General features: G+C 43.4%; 1 long non-coding RNA gene across 2 annotated transcripts; it reads right to left on the bottom strand.

The window, feature by feature from the left end:
- Window positions 1–3,139: 3,139 nt before the first annotated feature.
- On the bottom strand, window positions 3,140–17,807 carry LOC311594641. 2 transcript variants are annotated; one of them, XR_014778172.1, is made up of 5 exons: window positions 17,591–17,807; window positions 17,346–17,501; window positions 11,704–11,959; window positions 6,087–6,177; window positions 3,140–3,556 (listed from the first exon to the last, which is right to left on the bottom strand). It is a non-coding gene; the product is annotated as an uncharacterized lncRNA (long non-coding RNA). The 2 variants fall into 2 exon arrangements; XR_014778173.1 differs by lacking the exon at window positions 17,346–17,501.
- Window positions 17,808–18,942: the final 1,135 nt, after the last annotated feature.

The following is an 18,942-nucleotide window of genomic DNA, read 5'->3' as shown; positions in this document are numbered from 1 at the left end:
AGCTCAGCTCCTGGCCACCTTGACATGCCTTTACATAACTGAATTCCCCTTGGTAATCCCACCCCTTAATGTACCATGCAAACACTTGCCAAACACTAACCAATGGAGCTCTCTCAAAGCAAGCACCTAGGAAACCAGTTTCCCCACTTCTCTTGATTGCTGTCTTCATTTGCTTGAGCTCCTCCCTGCCAGGGAGGGCAGTCTGTTCTTGAGGCCACAGTCCTCAGGGACATTATCTGTGCTCTAAGGTCAGTGTCAGGTTGTCTGTTCAACAGGGTCAAATTCCACCTGGATTCTTGCTTTTCTTGTGCTGGCTATGGCGAAAAGGCAAATGACTTTCAATTTCCTCCTCCCACCTGCTTTGCTTTTTCCACTACAAGGTCTTGGTGACCCACTTGTAATCTGATTTTTTTTTTCTAACTTTGTTTTTGTAGGATGATTAACAAAAATGGCTGCTTTCCCCTTCTTCTAACTCTGGTCAAGGCTGTTTACTCAATATCTCAGCCCTTTGAACTTAAATGTGATTTCTAAGCCTTTCTCTACCAAAATGACTTTGTTGCACTTCACAAAAGACTGAAATCTTGCCACTGAAGTGTGTGCTCCAAGGCCAGCAGCTTCAGGATTACATGAAAATGCAAGTTTTTGTTTTCAGTTTTGTTTGTTTGTTACAGTCTCATGCAGCTTAGGCTGGCCTCAAACTCACCACATAGACAAGAGTGACCTTGAATTCTGATTCTCCTGTTGATGCGGAAGAAACTCAGGGATCCCTTTGTGTTTCTCACATGCCACTATGGAAATTAGGGCTTCCCTGTTGGAGTTCTTGGTCTTGTGAGTAAAATAATTTGAAAGCAGACTCTTAAGAAAGTTCACAGACAATTGTATTAGAGTTTGAGAAGGAACAACAGAGCAGGTAAAGCTGTGTATATTTTTTTTAAGATTTATTTATTATGTATACAGATTTTGTTATAGATGGTTGTGAGTCAACATGTGGTTGCTGGGAATTGAACTCATGACCTTTGGAAGAGCAGTCAGTGCTCTTACCCTCTGAGCCATCTCTCCAGCCCCAAAGCTGTGTATCTTAACAGTTGCCAAGAAACAGGAGACAGAGAAGAAAGAGAGAGCCACAGGGTCTGAGAAAGCACGCTGCTCAGCAATGGGATCAGGAGCAGTCACTAGACAGAAGCTGAAGGCAGCTTCAGAGAAAGAGTGAGAAAATCCAAAGTGTCAGAGAAAGAGCCTGGCCTTTAACAATTATCTGAGAGAAAAATAGATGAAAAGAAGGAAAAGATACTGTTTTGAATTAGGAGTCAGAATGGCAGCCAAACACCAGAGTGCTCTAGGATGGAAGATCTACCAATAGCTACATCAAGGGAGTAACTGCTGGAAGGATAGAGACATCATCTCAATAAATGGATATTCTATTTCTTTAGCATGCCTTCTGCTGAATCATCTTTCCTTAGAGTGGACATATGACCAGGCTATTAACAGGAGGCAATAGTATGTAATGTTTGGGGTACCTTAGAATGACAGGCTAGAGGCAAATTTGAATATTCTCTCTCTCTCTCTCTCTCTCTCTCTCTCTCTCTCTCTCTCTCTCTCTCTCTCTCTCTCTCTCATCTCATCTCACTGTGTAGCCCTGGGTGGCCTTGAACTCACAAAGGAATTCACAAAGATCCACCTGCTTCTATCTTGAGTTCCGGGATGAAAGGCTTGAGCCACCATGTCACTAAGCCCTCAGAAATTCTATTCTTTGAGCACGAGGAGTTAGCTTTCCCTTAACGGGCCTCCACAAAGCCCAGATATCTTCACTTTTTATGTAGTAATGTAAATCTTAAGGACATGTTTCCTTTTTAGTGAAACCAGAGAAACAGAAAGCCTGGTCCAAGTCCATGAGGGAGTGGTCCATCCTCAATGGCCCCCAAGCTTGCTAATCTGTCTAGTTACCTGACGGAGCATCTGTCTCCAGGGTGCTGGGATTACAGGCATGTTCATCAAGCCCGGTTCATGTGATGCTGACAGTCAAGTCCAGGTTTCCAAGCATGCTACCTGATTATTCTACCAATCACACTGCACCCCAGCCTGTACTTTGTTAAGGTTACAGAATTATCACCTGTGTTAGACTCCTTGGGTTCTCATTTGCATTAGATAACCTGTGTGGACTTTAAAACTTGAGAACAGTGAGATCAGTAATCTCAAGCTACATCCATGTCTATAAGTAATATCATTTGCTGACCTGAGATGTCTTTGCAATTGGCTCAATAATTTATGACCGTTTCCATTATCTTTTTTTTCTTGTAGCTCTGGTGTTTTCTAAGACGTCAAACATGCCAGCAAGAACAGGAAGAAAAATCTATTTGACAGACACTTTTGCCTTGAAAATATAAACCTCACCGTCTGTATATTCATACAAAAGAGAAACTGGTGTCATTAGACATTGCTGCTATCATTTGAGCTAACAGGCTCAAAAATCCCATCAGTTAGGCCTTCTTTGAACCTTCTATTTAAAATTCACCCTCATACACTTCTGCATTTTATTTTTGATGTTGTCGTGGGAATTTATTTCATAGCAGTATATGGCAGTGTCTAAGTCCACAGGCACGCAGGCTCTTACAAAAAAAAAATAAAGCTCACAAGTCAAATGAAGATGATCTAATCCTACTTTTATTAAGTCTACCCTGGGAGAGCAGTGGATACAATTTCACATGCTTAACATAGCACACGACATACCTGCAACCGTGTTAGACAGTTGTTCTTTCTCTGCCGCACCAGCCTGCCTTGGTCACCGGGAATGAAGTTGAACTTGATCCTCCAGCTTTTGCAGTAGACAAAAACAGTACATGAAACCAACCTAGGGCCATGTCTGTTACAGCCAATTAGCCTGCTGAGCTGCTAGGGTTCTATTTGTGTTCTATGAGCCAAGGTCCCTGGGTTTTATAATTTCACAAATGAGTTAATAAGATTAATAGTTTTGTGCATACCAGGTGTCCTGGCCCTGTTTGATCTTCTTAACATGTCTAACACAGTCCTGATTTACTTATAATATGATTAAATATGAGCCTTTTCCTTCTCAGTTGTTCTCTCCTGAAACAGAATGGAATGCTCGCCAACAATACGGCCAAGGCACACGATACCTGCTCACACACCATGCCCTCCACTTCTCTGTTTATTGTCTGTCTGATTTGTATGATTTACATGTAGAATAGTCTCCAAAACTCATATACTAGAAGTCTGGTCTTGAGTGCAGCAGTATTTAGAGTCAGGGTCTTGAACAGGGGGTGACTTACTGGTGAGGGTGCTGGCATCATGAATAGATTAAGCCTCCTTGGAGGAAGCACGTGACTGGAGGGATGTTCTGAAGGCTGCGTTTTGTCTCGGACCCCCTTCTCTCACTCTCTGCTCCCTGGCTGTCATTAGGTAAGCAGCTTTGTTCAGCTGGGTGCTGTCAGGGTGGTCAGTCTCACTGTGGTCCCAGAGCCAACTGGCCAGGCATTGAAGACAAATATTTTCTCCTTTAAGTTGGAAAAAGGTGATTCCTCTATTCATCTCATTAGAAGTGCTACAAATACAGGAATTTTCTGGTTATTTTCCACTTAGGTACGTTAGCTCATATATATGCACATAGTACAAAGTCAGTACTTAAAAAAAAAATAACTGAACAGAAAAATGAACAGAATTCTGAGGGGGGGGGAAAGCACCTGGTGTGTTTGGCACAAGAGCTAAAATGAGTGGAGTTTTGAAAAACCACAGGGATTAACAAATAGAATATTAATGTACATTAATGTACTAGGACATGAGAGACAGAGGCTTGGAACAGGAAAGGAAATTGACAGTGGCTTTGACCCTGGCCCAGATGGTTGCCGATCCCTTTGCAGGCTCAAGGACATCAGAACCTTGTCTCTGAAGCCAAAGAAATCATCTTATTTCTGGAAATGTTCACAAAGGTTTTTGTGCTCTCCAAGTGCCCTGTTCTTCTGCTAACATCACTCACAAACTGGCTTAAGTGATTTCCTTGAGGTATTTGTTTAGTGAATAAAACACATATCACTGAGATGTCAGAGAGATAGGGGAGACTGATACTGTTATGATTTCTGATACTGACCCCATAAGGTCCTTCTACCTGAAAGAGCCTGGAGAGTCTTGGGAACAATCAAACTTTAGACCATGTATCAGTCAGTTTGGCTGCTGTAACAAATAGCTTCTGTGGCTAAGACCAGAGAGTTTATTTCTCCCAATTCTAGAGGCTGTCTGGGAACTCAAAAGGCACCTGCTTATTTGGTTCCTAGCAGTGTATTTCTGCCTAGCTTGAAAACATCTGCCTTCTCAAAACATGCTTGCTTGTCATTTCTAGTGCTTGTGTGGAGACAGAGAGAAGGAGAGGATGAGGTAGAAAGTGGGGAGGTGGTGAGTGAGTGAGTAAGGGCGGGGGTGGGGAGAGAAAGTTGGGATTCCTATATGCTTCTCTTTTATAAGGCCGTCAGTCTTATGAGATGAGGCACCCAGCACAATGACCTCACTTAACTTTAATTGTCTCCTAATGAGCCAATCCTCCAAATTCAATCCTGCTGGGTTAGGGCTTCACCATTGACTGGAGGAGAGGCGGACAAAACTGAGTCCGCAGCAGGAGTGGGTTTTCCCACGCACAATCCTTCTCCTTTCTTTAATGTTATCAACTTTCAAGAACATTATACAGAAGTTAGGCATGGTTGTTCGCCCTGTAATCCTAGCATTTGAGAGGCTGGAGAAGGTAGATTGCTGCACGTTTGAGAGGTCAGTATGGGTGACACAGTGACATCATATCTCAAACCTCTCCAAATGGTATCTTTCATATATATATATATGAAACAACCCTCGTTTGTAACCTGCTGCTGCTCTTAGCCTGCTTCCCTCTTTAGTTTATCTGCCAGGGCCCCTTAAGAAATTTAAGTTTCTGCTCAGGATCTATTTGTTTAACCAGAGAGTAGATTTTTTTTTTCTCTCAGCTAAAATGTAAGACACAGAACATCATAAGCCTGGGCCACTCCTTGACTGGGGGCAGGGGCTGAGGCAGAAGGATTGTGGGTATGTGTGAATTACTATAAAGATAAATAAGTCTGGTTCCCCGCATTTGTTAGCCAAACTTTGATGCTTAACTCAGTTTCTATTTCATGCCACTCAGACCATTTACACATTCTACTCAGACAAATGACACTTTTGAGTAGTGATGGTTTTGTTGATGTTAAAGTACAGATAATGCTGAGGCTAAAAGCAGACAGTGCCTTCCGCAGCAGAGCTAAGCAACTTGTCCTTACTGTAACCCACAGAAGAGATGTTACCATTCGGACTCTGTCTACTCTGGTGTGCTCTGATCTAGCTTCATGCCATCCCATAATGCTTACGATGGCCTACAGAATTGATTTCTCGAAACTGTGACTTGTGGATTATGAAAGCCAGTTCTAGTGAGCCAAGCTCAAGCAGTTTTGGTTTCCTTTCTCTTAAGAAATATTTGGTGTCGCACATGGTAGCTCGCACCTGTAATTCTACCGTCTGGGAGGCTAAGACTGGGATACTACTGAGAGTTCAAGGCCAGCCTGGGCTACAAAGTGAGTGAGACACTGTCTAAAAACACCAAAGCAATTGGTTTGGTTTTTTGTTTGTTTGTTTGTTTTTGTTTCTTTGGTTGGTTGGGTTTTGTTTTTGCTTTTTTCCCCCTTTCTTATCTGTTTGTCAGCTGGGATCCTTGTGTTGTTTTTCTTTTCTTTTTTGGCTTGGTATCTTGAGTGACCAGGTTTGCTGCAAATTCGTGGTCCTCTTGCCTCGGTCTCCTGAGTGCTAGGATTTCAAGTGTGCATCACCATGCCTAGCCTGGCCAGGGCTTTTTGTTTTTAAAGACATACAACAGTGGAGTGTGTAGAGGAGACGGCTATGCTCTCTTGGAGATGGTCTATTGAAAGTTTTCTATCACAGCAGACATCTGAAGCTGGAGAGAATTGTGGGGACCAGGCCAGAAGCCTCCACTCTGGGATGTCCTGGTTAAACCTTTTGTGGTTTAAAGTTGAGAACCCTAATGTTTTTATATATATAAAAAAAAAAAAGTCACAAAAACTTACCTCTTTGCCCTTTTCGTCATGCCGTCCTGCACAGCACTGGTCTCCGACATGGTTTACCAACTATCTGCTTGCCGACGGGATCTTGATGTCCCTGCAAAGCCCAGATGGGTTTGTTTTGTTTTGTTTTGCTGAGTTCCCTGGTTGCTCTTCCCAGGTCTCAGTAGCATGGTTGATTTATTGATTGTGGTTTGAGGTCACTAAGAAGCTTATTCTAGAGGAAGATGGAGAGAGAGAAAAAACACACACACACACAAAAACAAAAAAAAAACAAAATTCAATTGCCCACGTCAAACTGCTAAGGAAGCTGACTGTTGTCAGTGGTCCTAAGAAGCGAGTTTGAAGCCACTAGTTGGCGAGGCGGAGTCACGTGCTGCCATCTACTGGTAATTCTGTGAAACAGGTTTAAGCTTTTTAATGCCACTTGTTTTAAAACCATCTTGGGGGAGTGGAGGAGAACGAAGATTCATTTCGCTTGCTCTCTCAAGTTCTGCTTCCCAAGCAGCCTGAGCCTAGTTAAAGCCACTGGATGGGAATGACCTGTCTTTAACCCGGATGAAGCTCCTCAATATGGGAGACCAACGGGAAGGGGGAATTCCCACGCCGCCTCACTACTGTCCAAGCCGACACACTTCCCCTTTAGGATAGTTTGAGGACAGAAGGGCCTGTCTGCATGTCTGAGGGCTTTCAAAGGACACTCTGTTCTTACCCCTCAGATCTCTGATTGCTTCATGGACCTTCTGAGGTCATGTGCAGGGGGCAGCACTCACACCAAACAAAACAGCCTGCCGCTTCTAAAGGCTCCAGAATCTGGGTGAATTGTCAGTGAGGGAAACAGGGCACTGCATTCCAACCGCTTCCATTCTCAAAACTTATTCACAAAAATAAGCTGATGCCTAATATAAAGTTAACAGAACTCTATTTCTTAAATGTTTACACTGGAAAGAAACGATCACTTAATGACAAATGCAATTTCATTTAGTTAGGCATTTTATACTTGTGAGAATTAACTTAAAGATACTATTCAAATGGAATGAATAGCCGCGATTCTGTGGCCCACTGTGTGTGTTTGTGTGTTTGTGTGTGTATAGATAGATACACCGACCCTGCATTCTACTGGATGCTAATACATAATTGAACAATGTATAATGAAGACTAAAACATTTTGCCCGAAAAACACACATAGTGGGAATGGTAATAAATACCTAGGAAAAAGCACGCAGGGTAAGGAGGGAAGAAGACACCTGTGTGGTGTGGAGGAGCAGGTCACCATTTTGTTTTGGGTGGTCAGGGTGTGCCTCAGGAAAGCCACACAGAGCCTCCATGTGTGTGGAGGAGTTAGCTTTGCAGGGTCTGAGGAGGGATATACTAGGTATGGGGGTGAGGAAGAGCCTGTGCAAAGGCTCAGTGGAAGGCTGAGTCTGGAAAGATAACCCAGGCCAGTATTCAAGGTAATGCAGAAAGACAGAGTGGGCATCTCCTTGTGAGTTCCACTGAGAAATCTGGCTCCCCACTCCCCCACCTTCCACCCCCTCCCCCCACCAGCGATGAGACTTACGCCAGGGCTTCATGCAGGGCGGGCAAGCAAATCTACCACCGAGATACACCCCGGCTTTGGCTTTTAGTCTTAAGTGCAAGGAGGAGTCACTACTAAGTCTTGAACCAAGGAATCCTGTCATTTTGCACAGCCCTTACAAACTTACTTCAGCTATATTTTTAGACTAGACAGTAGGCAAGTAGGAAAGGTACAAAAGACTTGAATTTATTCAGGCTAGGGATACCATTAGCTTGTCCTGAGTTTACGATGGATGGAAGTGATCAGAAACAATGAGATTTTTGGATATCAAAATTTAAGGACAGATTCATGAGAGCTATGAAGAGGGGCAGACTGGGGCACAGAAATCCTGAAGTTTCCATCCTGAGCACTGGCAGAATAAGGGCACCATCTGGGTCTGGGAGATGGCACTGACATGCTAGGGGCAGAAAGCAGTGAATTCTGTCAGTCTTCCTGGAGGACACTTGGTCTGAGTGTGTAACCTCATTTGCATATGCAGCCAAGAGTTTGCATTTTCAGCCTTTCTGACCACAGGCCTCCTCAGTTAGGGCTTCTAGATAAATGCTGTGGTACATGCCTGTGATACCCACACTTTGTAGGATGAGAGATCCTGAATTCAGATGTTAGCCTGGGGATTGTTCTAGCAGCCTTGTTGATGCTCAAGTCCCTTGTATAAAATGGCATACAAGTTGTCCATGACCTACACACTTATTTCTTCTCGTTACTTTTCGCCAGCTTGGGATAACTCATTCTTCACGTGGTTGAGTGTGGCTTGTAAAATCCATGGACACAGGGCAGGTTCTGAGCTGGGTGCTGTATGCTTGGAGTGTGTGCTTCTCTTAACTTCTCCTTCCTTCTCCTTCAGGGAAGCCCCAGACACCCTCACAGAAGCTGGTTTCCACCAAGTGCTCATGATGAAGAAGAGCTGGGACTCTCCTGCTTGCCACCTCCCCAGGTACTGTCCCCAGGCCACAGGAGACCTGCCTGGGAACTGAGCTGCTTGTGTTTCAGTTCATTAACTTCAGAGCCCTTCAGAGAGAGAGAGAGAGAGAGAGAGAGAGAGAGAACAGGTCTGCCGATGTAACTTAGACTCTACCTCTTTCTTTCCTTTTCTGCCTCAATTTTTTTTTGTCCCCTTATTTTTTATACCTGTTCTTATTGCCTTTTTCACGTGTGTGTGGTGTGTGTTCTTTTTTACAGTACTGGAGTTGAGTTAGAAGCCAATATCTCATGTGACCTAGGCAGCTGTTTTGCAGCCAAACTCTACTCCCAGCTCTCTTAAGCATCCTCTTACTTTTAGTTTTCACTCTAGTCTCAACTGTACTCTACTTCCAGATTTTATTTTTCTACTCCAGTACCACTGACCTTTGGACTAGATTATTTTTATTTGGGGAGGGGCTGTCCTATGTATTTTAAGATGATTGTGTTTTAGAGAAAACAGCAAACAGAAAAACCAACATGCATCACAAAACATGAAAAAATCTGTAGCTAAAGAGAGGTAGAAATCGCTACTTTCTACCCAGTAGAGAAATTGGGACCCAAAAGAAGTTTACCAGTATGCCTGGCCTTCCTCCCTGTCAACCTTTCAGGGTTGTGACAACCAAGAGACTTCCAGACATCATTAAATGTCCCTGGGTGACCACACCTCCCCAACTCACACATGTTCTGCACTGTGGGCATAGTGTACAATTACATTTGGCAGGCGCTCTTTGGTGTACTCCTCTATAGGGACTCATTCCTGTCTCCCCTGAGTCTCCCCACTCCTTCCACAATTTCTCTGTGGTCCTTTTTGGCTTGATGGAAGGGAGGGGGCGCCCTGCTTCTTGCTAAACACTTCATCTGGTACCTCCACACTGCCCCATAGGCACCAGCCCTCTCCCAGATCTCAGGTTTACAGTGGGAAAAGACACCTGCTTCTCTATAGACCATCTGAACTCATCATGTGATTGTCTTCTTGCTGTCTTGCTTCAGTACTTTCCTTGTTAACTTAAGAAATATTGTTTTGTTGATGGTAAAACTGATGATGGAAAACTTAAAAAAAAAAGTTGTTAGATGCCAAAATAATCTTTGGCAGAAAATCCTGGGAAACTCCCAGGTTAGTGGGAAAATTACTGGTTTTGTATGATACTATAAACGGTCACTAATCCTAAGAGGAGACTGGCTCGCTGGATTGCAAAGGGGGGAGAATGAGAAAAACAAAATTTGTTATGAAACATTATCCAAATGATGTGATTATACGGTGGTGGAAGTGGAGCTCAGTTGTCCACATTATAATCAGAGAAAGAAAGTCAGGGCTCCTTAAGAATTCACCTAACATGACCCTTTACTGGGAAAACAACAAGGTGACAGAAACAGCATAAAAATCTGGGTTTACATTCAGATACCCAAGTTCTCTATTTGATAATTATTGACATTCCACTTGAAATATTACAAAATGAGAAACAAAGTAAACAAGGGCAAGTATAGAACTTTTTCCTAAGTAAAAACCAATAAAGTTTAAAGAAATGTCATTTATTCTGGCCTGAGATTCGTATTTTAACTCATACCTTCCCTTTCTTTCTTTCTTTCTTTCTTTCTTTCTTTCTTTCTTTTTCTTTAGTGTGTGTGTTTGTGTGTGTTTGTGTATGTGTATGTGTGTGGGGTGTGTGTGTGTGTGTGTGCATGTGTGTATGAGTATGGTTATAAAACATCATTCCATCAAGAAATAAAAATTCTAGGTGTATTTGGAGTTGCAGGGCTCTTAATGCCCTCTTTGGCATGAAAAAGCAATTTATCACCACTGCCTCTTTTATAAAGGGAATACAATCCTATGAACAAGTTCAATAGAACATGGAGTAAGAGGATTGCTCTGGTACTTAAACCACAAGGCAGGATACACCAGCCCGTTGGGGGTAGGGAGCAACACTCATGAATAATTTTCATAAAAATGGCAGCCCAACACGCAGACTGGGGGAGTCTCTGAAATCTCTCTCTCCATCCCTTTCCACTTCCTCTTCTATCAGGGAATCAGAACTTCCAGGAGTCCTTGGGTATAACTCCTGCTAGGAGACATCTCTGGGTTACTAAGGTAGGTTTATCTGCTCTGAGCCTGACTCCAGGTATATCTGAGTGAAGTGGATAAGGACGCAAAGCTGAGACCTCAACAGTCTTCCTAGCTGTGACTCACCAACAAGCGAAATGACTTGAGATATTGTTTCTCCCGTACTCTGAAGTTCTGTGCCCCAGTCATCACAGAGCTAGACTGAATGCAGCCGACCCAATGGCCCATTCATCACCACCATGCACCACTCATTCCTGCCTCAAAAAATGGGAAGCCGGGGGTAACTAGGAAAGTGTCATAGAGTTTGGGTCTTTATCAACACGTCCTGCTGTACCACTTTGACCAGACTCTTCAAATTTCACATCCTCACTTCAATTCTAAGGCTACTCTAAGATTCCCCCAGCTTCCTTGAGCCCCAGAGTTGCCTGTAGAGCATGGGTCCTACAAAGCCAATCAGGCCTTCTGTCGAAGGGGTTTGAAAGAGAAAGGTAATGGGGGAGGGCCACCTCAGCGATCTGGAAGCGTTTTCAAAGGGAATGGAAACTGAAAAAGGAAACAGCTGTGCAGCATCCTTGCGTTTGTACATCCTCCTTCTCACGTGGGATTACTTCTGCCCTCTCCTAGATGCGTATGGGACCAGACACTGCCTCCTCAGGGTAGACTAGTCCAGTTGCTACAACTGGTTAAGGAGGAAACTGTCCATACATACTATGTAGCTTCAGATAGTCTTCCCTGAGCTCACCTGGAAAAATCGCAAGGCTAGGAGGCAGAAGAGAGAAGAAATGGCACTGAAAAGGTTTAAACTGCTCCCTGAGAGGGTGTTTTCCCTGTTCCCATGTGCTTTCCATTAGCACATGGCAAGTGCATTGTTTTCCTTTCTCAGGAAAGGAAACAGCTTCTTGGAGAAGTTAAATGACCAGGCAGTCCTCTCTCTCTCTCTCTCTCTCTCTCTCTCTCTCTCTCTCTCTCTCTCTCTCTCACACACACACACACACACACACACATATATACACACACACACACACCTTATGGGAGAAAACTGTATTTTCCCAAGACTTGGCTTTAGTACCATTGACCACCTGACGTTTTGGAGGAAACACCACCAACTGGAAGTGTGGCCTCAGAGCCATGACTAACACAGGGAGAGATATAGTACATAGATTGTGGCAGAGTCTAGGCACAGTCACTATTAATGTCCTGAGAAGCATCTGTTGGTGCCAGGCTTCCTCTTGGCCTCTTTAATGTCATCAACCTGAAGGCTATGCTGGACAGCAGACACACCTGGGAGCAAAAAAAAAAAAAAAAAAAAAAAAAAAAAAAAGTTTTGTATTCCATTAAAGACAAAACCCTCAAACTTTACGCTTCGGGCTTTAATTCTCCATCCCAGACAATGAGCGGTCGGACATGATGAACTTGTGTGTCTGACAACTTCTAAAGCTGGAAACTTGAAAACTGCTTGGTGACATCTTCATTCAGAATTATCTTTCATTCATTTTTTTCCTTTTATATCAATAATATTAACTGATATTGATATGCTGCATGTTTAGATATAGGAAAGGAAATATACCTAGTAAGGTAAAAACACATCTACTACAAGAGGGAATTATCAAATCTTAGGGACCTAACATGTCAGCTTTGCCTGGCTCAGGAAAGCCTCTGACTGCTGCCTTGGAGAGCTGAAGACTGCTTTCATTTCTGAGGAATTCTGGGGAAAATCCAGAGCTCCTTTCTGATTTGAAAACAATGGCTTATAGAGATAAACTCTTGGCTATGCAATCTAAGAACTCAAGAAGGCCATGAGTGTCCCCAGGGTGGGGTCCAGGCCTGATTAGCATTCCTTAGAAGCCTTGGCCTGCTGGCTGCCTCCAGCTGACACGGAATTCTGAATTCTGAACGGAGGGGCCTGTGGCCTCCTGCCTGCTCAGCCCCACTTGGAAGATCAGTGTAGAACTTCCTGTCAGCAAGGATTCCATGAGTTGTCAGTGTTGCAGCCACACCCTGAGCAGAATAGGCACTCTTAGGTATGGGGGGTATCTTCTTCCTTTGCCAAGGAGTCAAGGAGAGGGAGCCAGGGATGCCTAGCCTCCAGCTGTACTAAATCCCTTTTTCCCCCAGAACAGGAAACAGACCTTAAAAGTTCAATCAATATTTCAAAGTTACACAGTTGCTTAGTGGCAAAGCCAAGGCAAGGGGCCAAGTTTCACTTATTTATTCAACACATAGTAATCAACTTCTACTCTGTGTTCAGGATGTCAACCCTAAGTACCAACAGGAGTGGCTCTCAGGAAAATTGTGTACCTTCAGGAATGAATGACAAAGGGTAGTCGTTTGGGATGTACACTGATGACAAGTCTTAGATACATCAGGAGAGGCTGAGATGAGGGAAACTTTTTAAAGACCTAAGAGAGAAATCTACATAAACTGCACCAAACAGAGGTTCATTGGTCACTGAAGTGTGGTGCAAGGAACTGGGAGTCAGGGTTGAGCAAACAACATAGCCAGGCAAGTATCTATCTGTACTTTGTAGCTTGGAAGAATTTCCTGTAATGAGCCTTGTTCCAGAAATCAGCACAGAGTAAGCAAGATAGTTCAGGCGAAGGCAGACGCAGTACGTACACTGCGAAGGAATTTCTTGTGGGTTTTAGAAAGTCCTTGATGGTTCATAACCCCAACTCTGTTTATTTTGGGTCTGACCAGAGTGACTTCATCTTGGTATTGGCCGCTTTCATATTCAATTTTCAGAAGGGAAAGAGCAAGGAGCAAAACTGTTTTCAAAGGAGAGATGCTTCTGAGGGTAAGCTCATCTTCCAAGTTGTATTCTGTCACTAGACTCTTAAGACAAAGTCCTTTCTCAGTTCATGAAGGAAGTAGGTAAATACGAAATTAGCATTCCTCTTGCCAGGATTGGATTCCAGGGAGGTCAGGTGATCCAGTCTGTAGTCAAGCAAATGTGAAGGGGCATTTGTTCTATGGCTTGGATATGCTTTTTTTTTTTTTTAAATCTCTAGAATGTTGTCTTATATTGGTGTGCTATTCACAGCAGAGGGATGTAGCCTGTTGATGGGCCGAGGCTACAGGGGAAGAAAGTCGGGAAATTACCTATGTCCTTGACATCACAAAGCCACTGAGAAACCAAACTTGGAGGCCCTGCAACAGCCCATCTTGACACACGATCTGATAAAATGATCTTGCTGATCAAGTCAGTTGAGTCAGGTTTTGTAATGTTTGTAGCAGAAAGCATCACTCAAAGAGATTAGACGTCTTAATAACAGGTTGTTATTAGTGTTTCCATCCAATGGCTTCTGATTTTTCCCCTTAGGAGAGTGTTTGGCAGGAATGAGAGAGATGGAAAACCGGAACTCAGCTCCTTAGGCATCTTTGGGAATGCTAAGACCATAGCAGGGCCAATCATTCAATAGCTGACTTTTCTATAGCTGTGTTCAGTAGCCCTAAGACAGCAATGGAGAAGGTAGGTCACAGCAATCTACAGGGTGTGGGGCTTTCCAAAGATGTGCTTTCCCATCTCTGATCCATTATGTTGCTTTCAATATGTCAACTTATCCTAAGTTTAATGGGTCTATGAAATACAGAATATTTCACAGGCTCCTGTGAAAAAAACCAAAAATGTTCTCTGCCTTCCAAATTGATCTAAATATATTCAGGGAACCTCATTGTGAACACATGGCTTTAGAACATTAAATGACCTTCAGTCGAGACTGGAAATGGCTAGCACATCTTTAAAGAGTTGAAAGCTAGTAAGATAGACAGATAGACAAACAGAAAGATAGATAGATATTTTTAAAACAAATATATATATATATGTTTCATACTTCAGTTTAAGTCTGTTCCCTACATGTGTGCAGTGCCCATGGGGGCCAGAAGAGGGTGTCAGTTCCCCTGGAACTGGAATCACAAATGGTTGTGAGCTGCTATGTGAGTTCTGAGAATCCAGCCCAGGTTGTCTGAACAGCCAGTGCTCCGAACTGCTGAACCATCCATCCTCCAGGCTCAAGATTCACTTTCTTTTTTCTCTTCTCTCTCTCCCTCCTCCCCTCTTTCTTGTTCTCTCTGTCTCTGTGAGAGAGAGGAGAGGAGGAAAGAAGAAAAAGAAGAAGAAGAAGAAGAACAAGAACAAGAACAAGAAGAAGAACAAGAACAAGAACAAGAAGAACAAGAACAAGAAGAAGAACAAGAAGAACAAGAACAAGAACAAGAAGAACAAGAACAAGAAGAAGAACAAGAACAAGAAGAAGGAGGAGGAAGAGGAGGAAGAGGAAGAAGAGGAAGAGGAGGAAAGGAAGGAAGGAAGAAAGGAAGAAAGAAAGAAAGAAAGAGTGGAAAAGGGCCATGACATGGGAAGCAATTTTAAGGTAGGGTTGAGAGAGAGAATAATGGAATACATGTGACAGAAAGGGTAGAAAGCTAGTTCAGAAACACAAGAGAAAAGCTTAAGTCAACTCCACCTTACAACTATGTTTTCCTAGAATTACTCCTGGTGCCAAAATCTATCTTAGTCAAGGTTCCTTGTGTGTGTTGTGTAGAAGCACACCCGTGTGTATAGGCCAGAGATCAGTACTGGATGCCTTCCTTATTCACTTTCCACTTTACTTTTTTTTTTTTTTTTGAGACAAGACTCTTAATGGACTTGGAGCTCATCAGTTCAGCTAAGATGGCCAATAAGCCCCAGGGATCTCTTATTGCTGCCTTCTGGACACTGGGATCACAAGTTCACACCACAGCTTTTCATGTGGGTGCTGGGGAACTGGATTCCGATGCTCACGCTCCTGCAGTGTACACTTTACTTATTAAGAAGTCACAATAACCTCCAGTTAGCAATCGAGAGAGAGAGAAAGAGAGAGGGGGGTCTGGTGTCTATGGGCTGAGGAAGAAGAAAATCAGTAGCGCAGGTCAGGCTTAGTCTGAAGGCCTGAGAACCAGGGGATCCAGTGGTGCAGGTTCTGTTTAGTTGAAGGTCTAAGAATCAATATTTCTAGTGTCCAAAGGTGGAAGAAATCAATGGCAGGGCCCAAACTGATGAACAAACTCCGACTTGATGCACTTTTTTTGTTCTATCCCAGCTGTCAGCCAATTGGATGGCGCCAGCTCTCATTGGTGAAGGCAACCGCCATCTTTATTTTAGTATAAATTAGCATTCAAACACTAATTCTCTCTGGAAACACCCTCAGAGGCACACTAAAATATAATCTTTTACCACCTATATAGGCATTTCTTAGCCCAGCTAAACTAGTAAACAAAATGAATCATCATATCCTCAATGGTTTGTGAACAAATGTAGAACATGTACTTCTATCTGGGGTATTTTCTTTTTAAGGTAGAAATTCAGAGAACATGGGGTCCAGATGCTTAAGCATCCAGATAAAACAGAAAATAGAATAGGAAGAGGCCTGGAATTCTAGACTATAAGGACACCTTAGAAACATCACTGTCCACATTCATGGCATTTCTCTTCCATCACTCCCATGAAGCATTTCTAGGAAGGGTTAAGGCATTAGGTCCTGTTTTCTATGTAGTGTATTTCTTGAGATGTTACACTGGTAACAGGACAAAAAATAAAGAAGATGGATATATTCAGAGATAAAAGCCAGCATTCTCTCTGGACATGAGTCTCTTATCTGTTGCTAATATTGGAAAATCTGCATGCATTATGTCATAATTAGAAGTTGGCACTATTGCATGCCTTTAATCCCAGCATTTGGGAGGCAAAGGCAGGCGGATCATTGTGAGTTCGAGGCCAGTCTGGTCTACAAAGTGAGTCCAGGACAGCCAAGGCTACACAGAGAAACCCTGTCTGGAAAATCTAAAGAAAAAGAAGAAGAAAAGAAGAAGAAGAAGAAGAAGAAGAAGAAGAAGAAGAAGAAGAAGAAGAAGAAGAAGAAGAAGAAGAGGGAGGCAGCACTGCATAACCCCAGGAATTATATGGATTATATATATTTTTTTTTATTAATTTATTCATATTACACCTCAATTGTTATCCCATACCTTGTATCCTCCCACTCCTCCCTCCCTCCCGCTTTCCCCCTACTCCCCTCCTCTATGACTGTGACTGAGTGGGACCTCCTCTCCCTGTATATGCTCATAGGGTATCAAGGCTCTTCTTGGTAGCCTGGGTTCTTCTAGTGAGAAGAAGCAAAATGAAATGTGCCAAGCTCCGAGACCATCTGCTCCTGCACCCACCCTCTTCCACAGTCTATTTTCTATGACACTCCTGTGTTGAAATCAGTATCCCTGCTACCATTTTCTCTCCCAGTCTGTTTCCTGAGTCACCCTTTCAACAAATCACTGACCACTCCCCTCTCCCCTCCCCCCACCCCCCCACCCCTCACCCCCCTCACCCCCTACCCCGCCTTTGCTAAATGTCCCCACTGAGTTTGCACATCTGAGCAGAAGCTTCCTGTACAAGAGGCCCAGTGCAAACACCCAGGCAACATTAGTGACTTCATGACCGGCATCAAACTCAATGGGGAGAGAATAATGCACACTGAGCAATCCATCCCACATGACTGTTCCTCAATGTTTTCTTTTTTTTCCCCCCCAATCCTAAAACCATACAAAGAAGAAATGTGTTTCCTACTGTTTCATTGTCAAAGGCTTTTATAATTTAAAGTGTTTATGTGTAGTAGCACCCCAGTGTCCTGAAGGCACTCACCTAGGGTGAAGGAAAGCTGACAAGTGACTCAAGGTACCTGACAGCACACTCAGCTGGCACCAAGGCCCTAGGTGTGTTCCGCATTGGCTCCCAGGCACTCCCTTTGCTGCCTTACGTCTTGAAGGGGACTTTCTCAGACTTTTTTTTTTCTTTAACCTGCACAGAGATGCTGACATTATTCCCATGACCTTTCTCCTCCAGTCATTTCCAAGTTACTTTCCATTGCTGTGGGATGCTGTGCTTACCGTCCAACCCACATCTGTTCTGGTCACCACTTGGCATCAGGCAGTGGGGAGTTCCGTGCATTTCCTACAGGCCTCTGATGTTCTTCCCTGTCAGCTCAACCCATGCAGCCGGGGAAACCAAACGGTCACCCAGCTGTGACATTTGACCGTCTATCTGCTGGTGCTATTTGCCTTCCTCCAACTTCAGTTTTTACCCATATAAATATCTTCTCATTTGCAGAGATTCTAACCATCACAAAGTCTGTCTGAGAGCCTGTGTAGCTAATAGAACCAGGAATATACTGTGTTGTAACATTCCGTTGTTGATGTGCCCAGAGAAGGCATGGGTGGGTCTTGGCAGCCTGCTACTATGGAAGAAAGCTATAAGTTGGCACTCACGTTGAAGACATTAAATCTGTATGGAGGCACTTGGCCAGTGACAAAGGCATTCCATTGGGAATTCAAATTGTTAAAGTACTGGGAATTCAAATTGTTAACATAGACCAGACCTGGGTACCAGTGGCTTGGGGAACGTAGAGATGATGACATTTATATTTGTAAATTTGAAGGCTTATTTCTGAATTCTTCACTACATTTGAAGTCTGCCAGGTGCTTTCTTGGACTGGCATCATAGTACATTGAGTAGTCAATAGCAGTCTATGAAACTTTGCTTAAAGATTAAAGAGTGGGAGCTCCTGTCTTAAAGACTTTCAACAGAGTCTATCTGAGTCTATCTGAGTCTATCTGAAATCTGACCTTTTAGACAGCAATGGTGGTAGATGCCTGTAAGCACATATGAGGCTGAGGCAGTAGGTTCACCCAATGTTAGAGGCCAGCATGGGTTCTAGGACAGCTGAACCACAGAATATTTTATTTCAAAATAAAATCAGAAAGAGAGAGAGAGAGAGAGAGAACTTAATCTTTTGAAAGATATGGTGTAGCCGGGTGGTGGTGACGCACACCTTTAATCTCAGCACTCGGAAGGCAGAGGCAGGCAAATCGCTGCGAATTCGAGCCCAGCCTGGTCTACAAAGTGAGTCCAGGGCGTTCAAGGCTACACAGAGAAACAACACAAACAAAACAAAACAAAACAAAGAAAGATGTGGTGGTGAACACTTGGTTCTAACTCTTGGAAGGCTAACGCAGGAGGATTCTGAGTTCAAGTCTATAGAGAGAGACCCTGTCTCAAAGCAACTGAAACAAAATAAAATCATGTCTTTCATCAGAGACTAGTTTCCCTTAGCACTGAAATATGCTACACTTCTCTTGGATCAGCAAGGACATACAAGTATGAGTGAGTCAACAATCTCTACATGTAAAAACATATTAGAGTCAGTGGGTAAGATCTGGAGAAGGCTTACTTGGCATAAGCT

The sequence above is a fragment of the Acomys minous genome (assembly GCF_964271855.1).
Source record: "Acomys minous genome assembly, chromosome: 3".
NCBI classification, from domain to species: Eukaryota; Metazoa; Chordata; class Mammalia; order Rodentia; family Muridae; genus Acomys; species Acomys minous.
This window is presented reverse-complemented; position numbering and strand designations above follow the sequence as displayed.